The following is an 8,091-nucleotide window of genomic DNA, read 5'->3' as shown; positions in this document are numbered from 1 at the left end:
GGCGTGTGGCATCTAAGTTAGTTTATGTAAAAATCTAACGGCACTTAATCTATTAGCCTACATATTTACTACAAGATGAACCGTCAAGGATCCTTAATTAAATTTTAACTAGCCAAATATCGCATTGCACAATTGGTATTTCAATATATAACGTCAGCGGGAGAAGTTGCACATACGGGTAGCAAGCTTGGTTATCCTATATATATATATATATATATATTTGCTTTTATACCCTTTTGGTTATTCAAGTTTCACGTCCGGTAGCGTCGTGCTAATTGTTCTTTATGGTTCCATCATGATCGTTACGTTCGGCCATTGCTACCAGCTTTGCTGCTTCAACGTACCGTTCGCATGTTCTCCGTACAGCTGCGTCATTCATCAGTCAATGTGTGAGTCGTTTCGCGGGCATGGTGCAACATCTTCTGGCTGGCCACCTCTCTCACGACTACGCGCCACAGTCTTCGAATGACCGTGGCGCCTTCGCACTACATTGTCGTCGTACGTACACAGCGCTTTCCCTTCGCAAAATCATCGCTGACTGCAAAAGATGTGTAGCGTGGGTCAGGTCTCGCCTAACCTTCAAGAAAAGTACGATCACAGTAAATTTTATAAGAAATCGCCTGCTTGCAGAAAATCATCAAATCAATAATTGTTTAAGCGATACTTGTTTCTTTTTAAATAAAAATTATACGTACTGAATAAAAGAGTTCTGCAGAATTTTACAGTGTAAGCCACAGATCACGAAGCAGATCGATAGCAGCCGAGTGGATATGTTTGTCCTACTTTACATTAGTAGTTTTACAAATAGTCTTAATAGTTTTACCAATAGTATTTACCAATAGCTTTAATAAATAAAGGCCGAAGGCCTTTATTTACCCTAAGACATTTTTTTGTGTGACGTAAAGTTCTAGTTCCTACCATTAAGAAACGATACCGAGTTCTTGATCTGATCTGATATTCTGTGCGGCTTAGTTCCCCAGGAAACCTTCGACGCTTTCTTCTCGTTTGTGTGCAAGTTCGTTTGCCACTCTCACCCCTTTTGTTTATAGTCTTGTTATAAGAACCGGTGCATAAATGCTAGACATTAGACTCGACGATTTTTCTGTCGCTAGAATGTTTTACCTGACAGGCTCTGGAGTATCTTTTTTTATGTAAATTACGCAGATGCCGGATCTTGAGATAGAGTTAGGCAACAGACTCTAGCTAATGGACAATATAAGCATTGCAGAGACTTTGTAGCAATAATTGTTGCATAAGTGAACTAGCAAAGGTGTGAACATAGTATGAATGGCCAATAAACTCTGTCACATCATATTAAAAGAAAAACAATCTTTGACTGGCATAATTTTAACAAGGCAAAAATATCCAGTGTTGTAAGGCGTTCTTTCTAAATAAAGATTCATTTAACATTTCGAAAAAAGAAATCTTTTCCTTTTGTAGCTAGTGCTGTTTTGTGGTTCAATATTAATCGCTCCTTTATAAGCTGTCAATTAATAAAGATTAACTTTATCTAAAATGTCACTGAAAGCTAAACAGATAGGCACTGCTTTACATATCTGGCAAGACTAACGACGTTGGCGTCAGCAGTACGGCTTGTGATTCAAAGTAGTGTCCACTCTATAATGAAGCAGCTCCTGATCCAGGTACCGGATGCCTGCGTGACTGTACCTCAAAAAAGCTTTGAAGCTAAACCTAAATAGAATGTTACACCCTAACATTGAACAGGAGGCGTGCCTACACGCTAACGTTTTTCGTTGCTCTTTATACATGCTGCGAAACTTACTCGTTCTGGTCTCCTTTGGCATGAAGCAGACTGTTTTGCAATAAAAAAATAGAAACTCTAACCTAAACTGTAGCAAATCTACCACCACTATTAATTCTTCTATAATAATAATTAATTAACAATAATTAATTTCTTTGTAACAAAAGTATTTTCCTATCACAACGAAAGTCAAGTTGCGAGTATGTGGGAATGATTTTTCGTGATCGAAGGTGAAAAAATATCCGAATACGTCTCTGTTCTACTTCTATGTCGAACTCGACGTAACGTACCTGGACGGATTTTACGGCGAAACAACGAATATAAGTTGATTACTTAAAAAGAGATTGCTACTAGAAAAGAAAGATTACTTACTTTTGATACTAGAAGGATGCTTTTTGATTTTATGTTCTACAATCTCTTCCTCTTTCCGCGTGGTCCCTTATGCACATAAACACAACTTATTGTCAAATACCTTTAACTTTTTCTGTTTTTGATTTGAATTTATATTAATATCGAAACATAATATCAGTTGTTTGCAATCCTACGTAGAGTCACCCATTACTGGATGTCCTGTAATTAGCAGTTCAGGTTGTAGTCTTTTAAAAGTTCACATTTCTTAATTTAACTTCATCCGATGCAGTAGGTGCGAAACAAGCAAGTTGAATTGAACTTCACCATTAGAAAACTCTATATTTTATATTATATTATATAGAAAATATCTCTGGCGATTACAAAGGAGGATTAATGAGTAAAAGATTGATTTCAAAGTATTACGTTTGAAATTTACCTACGAGATACAGACATTATGGGGAAAGACAATGTTAAGCACACTGCGAGGTACGGTGTTAAGCATTAAACATTTTCTTCGGACCTTAAGTTGTTTTTATTGCTTAATAAAACGTAGTAATACGTCAGCAAAAACGAACAGGCGTTAAATATTAAATAAAACTGTTATTGTAAGGTAGTTTAGTGCGACCTCAAGAATTAGATATATGAATGTAGCCGGTTTTTCAAAAAGTTTACAAGTCGCGCCATAGGATCCAAGAACAGGCTAGACGACGACATTAGCTCACTGTACGCTGTTCTGTCATCATGCCGAAACTTCAATTTCGTTTTTACTCATTACAAATTGCTATTCAAGCTACCCAGGGCAAAAGGGAATAGAATTTTAGAGCACTGCACAATACGGTAAACGCTTTGCCGTATCTCGTACAAACAATAGTGCCCATTTGCATATTTTACTGAATCCGTTTCCGTATATACATATACATATTTACTTCAACGAAAATTGAACATTTTGAATAGTAGAGTTCGTATTCATAATCAGTTCATTTGGCCAGTTACAAGATGAAAAGAAAAGCTATTTTCTTTATGCTGATTATTATTAATCTCCAATGTTTTCTAGGACGCCACGTCGAAAGACACGAGCGGAATACGCGGCCGAAGTAGGCTCCAGGTTTGATGGTGACTCCGAAAAGTTGACAAATTCGATTGTCGTTAGGAGAATGATAAATGAAAGACAATATTTGTCTCACTGAAAAACGACACTCAGAGAGCTGGAATTGTAAAGCCTATTTTTAGATTCTTATCTAGACTTGTAAGCTTTGTTATTCGAATCCTAATCAAGCCCTAACTAACGTGACTGTGGCCTTGTGACCAGGTTAACAATAACGTTAGTTACTTACTGCCGCGCCAAATGAAAACATTTCAGTTCATCAGATGGAAGATCGAGGTAACGTTGAAAGCTAACTATCACCTCAGCCGCGTGGTTTCAATAAACATCTCAGAAATCTTAAAAATACAAATTCGAATATAGCTGTACCAGCATTGACAATCGGGCTTATTTTTGCCTCTCGTTGGGCATGGCAATACGGCAACGGGAATCGTTCCCGTTAATAATTAGTTATTCCTACGATAAATATCTTGCGGGAAACATTGTGAAGTCTGTCTGTGTTGGCTGTCGTTATGCATTCCATTATAAGCGAGAAGAAAGCAACGTTATAGCTCTATTCCTTGGCGGGACATGTTCAAGTCAAGGGATTCTAGCTTTTGCAAAAGAAAACTATTATATGTGGGATTTGAATCATTTTGCCAATAGCCGTAGTCAGTTTGAAGCTCGGCGCGCTGAATCAATTGAACTAAAGCTCATTGGATAAGGCAATCGCTACAAATAATACAGGCGACAAGAGGAGTCGAGAACGATTATATTCAGGTTAAGTACGGGTATACAACTTTTTTCATAGTCCTACTATCTGCTCCTATTAACGTCTGAATGTGTATTTAATACGCAAAGATCATCTTAAGAATAACTCTAACGACTTTCGTTTTTACAGTACGTATGTAAACTTAGCTTGGCTTGTTAAATATTTAGGTTATGGCTTGACTTAATGAAAATACACTATAGTAAATATGACATGAGCAACAAATCGAGTTTGCCCAAAACAAATATACATATATATAAGAAAAGCTTCATAGATCTTGTATGTAAAATAGACCGTTTCGGCAGCGTACAGGTCGAATGGACAACTTTGCTATGCTTTTGGATTGGAGTATACTATAATGTACAATATATAGTATTATTTAACATCTTATATATAATCTAGTAACTGCATATCACTCAAGCTCTCCGTTAGAATAGAAATGGGACAGTGATTGCAACGCAACAAACAGGGGAGGTGACATGAAACGAGTTCCAAATGGCATACCAGAATGGGACTCTTGCTGTCGGTTTAACTGACGCCGTGGCATTTTGTAGGGCGTTGTTCTGAAGTGTTTGCCCTCAAAGTACAGTCAGTTCATGACTTCTAAACGATGACCTCTTCCTTGTCATTACCTTAACTTGTAGTCGGCAGTATTCGATGACAAAAAAAAGCTCCGTTTAGAAGCCAATGAAGGAAACAATCGTACTTTTTATTGAACTGCATTGAATTTACTTAGGAAATGGACTCAAATTGAGAGTACTCTAAAAGCCGGACAAGGTAGTTTCAGAAGCTACTTTTGCTAGGGTTCATCCGTGCACATTATAGTGACTAGATATTCAATGGCTCCATAGAAACTAAAGAAGAACATCTGCAATTTCCATCTTTCTAGAAAGATTAAAGATATGGAAAAATAGATCGAATATAGACGTACTGGACAGAATGCTCACTGCTCCCGCTTTTTTGCTCGTGGATCCATCCTGGATTCGTACTCCCGTCCGAAAGCACTCTCCATTTATAAACTAGCAATTGTTGACTGGATAGCTTTTTTAGCATCGAAAATCAGAGAGAATTTTCTCTACGTAAGATTTCCCTACGTAGGCGAAAGCTCTTCGACTGATTAAATGATTGTGTAAATCTTCTATGAAATTTTTTCCGCTTTGGATACCTCTGTTTTTGTGATCTCCATCTTACGTCAGATAGTATCCTGTATACTATTCTATCCAGATTGCCCGTCTCATCAGTTATTATTTCGTTTCGCCATATTCTGGCAAAATTGCATAAGTCCTACGTACCGTGTTTCAGAAACTAGAATTGTGTGGTGAACTGTGTTTATCATCAACATCATCGCTGTACTCGGCTCCTTTTTTCCTGGAGGCCAGCTAATGCAATATCGTTTCACGTGCCGTCGTCTACAGCTGATCCTGCAATAAATCATTCGACCGAGGCAAGCATACGCCAATGTGCGCATTACGTAACGTTTATCATGACTGCGTATATTGTTACTAAAATCACTTCAAGAGAAATAGTTACCTCTCCGTATATTCTCCTACGGCGCACTGTGCTATGATAAGTTAAGAGAAAATCGAACATTTCAAGTTTCTTGAAGTTAACTTCACACCTATACTTATCTTAGTGCTTTTTTTAAAAGATAGCTATCTAAGGATTGTGTTGATCCGGTGCTATCTGCCCCCCGAGCCCCCGTGTTAGAAAAAAGAAAGTGCATTTACTAGTTCATTGTGCGATTGGCAAAGTTTTAAGAAATATAAATAAAGCTTTTAGTTGCTTACTGAGGTTCGAACTACAAACGTATAATACAAAAACGACTTTTGTTAGAAATAATACCTTTACGGTAACTAGACACAATTTTTGAAAATAAACAAATTAGAGTAAACACACATATTCGTGCGTCGAAAAAAAATATCACAAAAACAAGCCTTTACAGGCTGTTCAAGAAAACTTTAACGCTGATAATTATAGTTAGATACATCGTGCGGCATATTGCTTAGCACAAATATTTTTTCGTATGATACTTAGGATACGAACTACGCCCTACTGTCTGACAATAGTTCGCGTGTTTATAGACTCCCCGAACTTAAATAATAAAATTCATTAGAAGTGAAAAATATTTTTTAAGTAAAAAATAAAGCATGTTTGTTAGTCCAGCGCAACTCTTAGATTTTTCCCACGGTACACAGATGATTTTGAATATTCAAGGTAGTAACAAAAAGCAAAGGAAACAAAGAAAAAAAAAGTAAAAACTTTGACGTTACTACTCCACACAAATAGTTGTTCCACTCCATTCTTACCAACAGTAGGTAGATACATAGTTAGGCCAATTGGTAATTCCTGTGTCACCTGTTGCTTAGTAAATGATGTTCCGATATCATTAAAATCTCGCCGCATCGGTTCTTCTTGGCCTAAAATTACTTTAAATAGAGTAACTGTTTGCAATGACAAATGTCATTCGTACGGCCTATTCCCTGATATATTAAAAGAATAATATGCTATGTAAATTAATTAGGAAACTGTAACGCATCTGCAAAATGATGGATGTATTGTTTACATTATATTGTTAACGAAATTGAAAACGGAATTTTGCTGACCCAAACATAATTCGACTCATTAAATTTAGCAAATAGAAAAAATCCACACTGGCACCAAATTGACGTCGTAAAAATCCAGTTCTCGAAATATTAATTTCTAAAGCTGGTTGAAAACTTGTTCTTCTGGGTTTCTTTTTTTTTTTTTTCAATAGTATTTTTAATAATTGCTTTCAATGAAGATCCATTTTCTGGGCTTCTCACTGGTATCGCATTAAGCATAGATATCTGTTTCAAAGGACTCGATGCTAGGACATCATTATGGCTAAATTACGAAGAACTGGTCTAGCCAACCTAATTGTAATTATATCCTATTTAAGAATAGGGAGGAAAATCTTTTCCGGCTAAATTATAGCCAATGAACTTTAGCCTTTAAACAAATCCAAAAACTACAGCACGTTTAGTAGGTTCGTAGCGTAACCCTGACACGTATGCATATTCTTATTTGAATGAGCAAAGTTTTTGCCATGTCATTATGTAGCATCATACGGTATTTTTAAAGCATGGATTAGTTCCGTTTGCATTGAAAAAAAAACAACATGAAAATTGTAGACTCCATGTGTACTGTCACCGACTTTAATTTGATTTTCCAGATATATCTGAACTGTTTTGGCTTGCGCACTCGATCAATTAGTTCATAAAGTTAATAATTATGTAAGATAATTTCTTTAAAAAAATATATGGAATAACCTGTTTATGGAAAAAAAACCGACTAGAAACTATTGGCAGGTTTCTTCTATACTTCGTTTACCGTAGACGTCGTCATATGTGATAGGCCACGCTAAACACAGTTCGGATCTCTAACAGTTTGTACTTTCGCCGTGTTTTGAGACGTCATTTTGCTGCAGGACGCATCAACTTCTATAGAATGGTCATGTGGACCAGTGGGTATCTCGCATGGATCACCTGCATCGACTGTCTGTGATATTTGTTTTACTCTCTATTATTTTACGGAGCAGTTGCGAGCGGACCTCGGCTATGTTATGTCAGCTACTTGTAGTGTACTTATTTAACTCGCAGAATATCGACGTAAAAGGGCTATTCGTGGGGTTTTTCCTCGGCATGTCTCATCCTCAAGTGACGCGAAACTGTGGTTACCCCTTATCTTGCCACCTTACGAACGCCGGCAAGTGTTGCAGTCGCACCACGGACACAAAAACAGATAGTTTAATGTGACCGTGGGGAGCGTAATGTTGCGTCAACGCTTTCCGTTTCATGATGTTCGATAACGTAGCAGAACACACATCTCGCTCCTAATTAATGGCTACATATGCATTTGAACGAATACACCGCAAATAAGCTAGTAAACGGGCAGGTAGGAGTCAGCAATAAAAATTGTTAAAAAAAAACAACCGTGTAGAGGTAAGAAATAAGAGTCCAGCTTAGTGGCTGAGAAGTGGAACGTATACGATATTATATGTGCGTGTAAAGGATCTTCTGTTGTTCTGGCATGTTAGAATAGTAGGGCCTTTTGAATAGACGGCAGTAAATAGGCGAGCGGTGCTGCACTCGTCTTCTCTCACAGTCA

The 8,091-nt window shown here is 37.2% G+C and overlaps 1 long non-coding RNA gene across 1 annotated transcript; it reads left to right on the top strand.

Moving 5' to 3' along the window:
* Positions 1 to 8: 8 nt before the first annotated feature.
* On the top strand, positions 9 to 706 carry LOC111271666 (uncharacterized). Its single transcript, XR_002687010.2, has 2 exons — positions 9 to 178; positions 326 to 706. It is a non-coding gene; the product is annotated as an uncharacterized LOC111271666 (long non-coding RNA).
* Positions 707 to 8,091: the final 7,385 nt, after the last annotated feature.

The sequence above is a fragment of the Varroa jacobsoni genome, unplaced genomic scaffold (assembly GCF_002532875.2).
Source record: "Varroa jacobsoni isolate VJ856 unplaced genomic scaffold, vjacob_1.0 scaffold_178, whole genome shotgun sequence".
In the NCBI taxonomy this organism is placed as follows: Eukaryota; Metazoa; Arthropoda; class Arachnida; order Mesostigmata; family Varroidae; genus Varroa; species Varroa jacobsoni.
The sequence above is the reverse complement of the archived record's forward strand: the minus strand, read 5'-3'. Positions and strand labels throughout refer to the sequence as shown.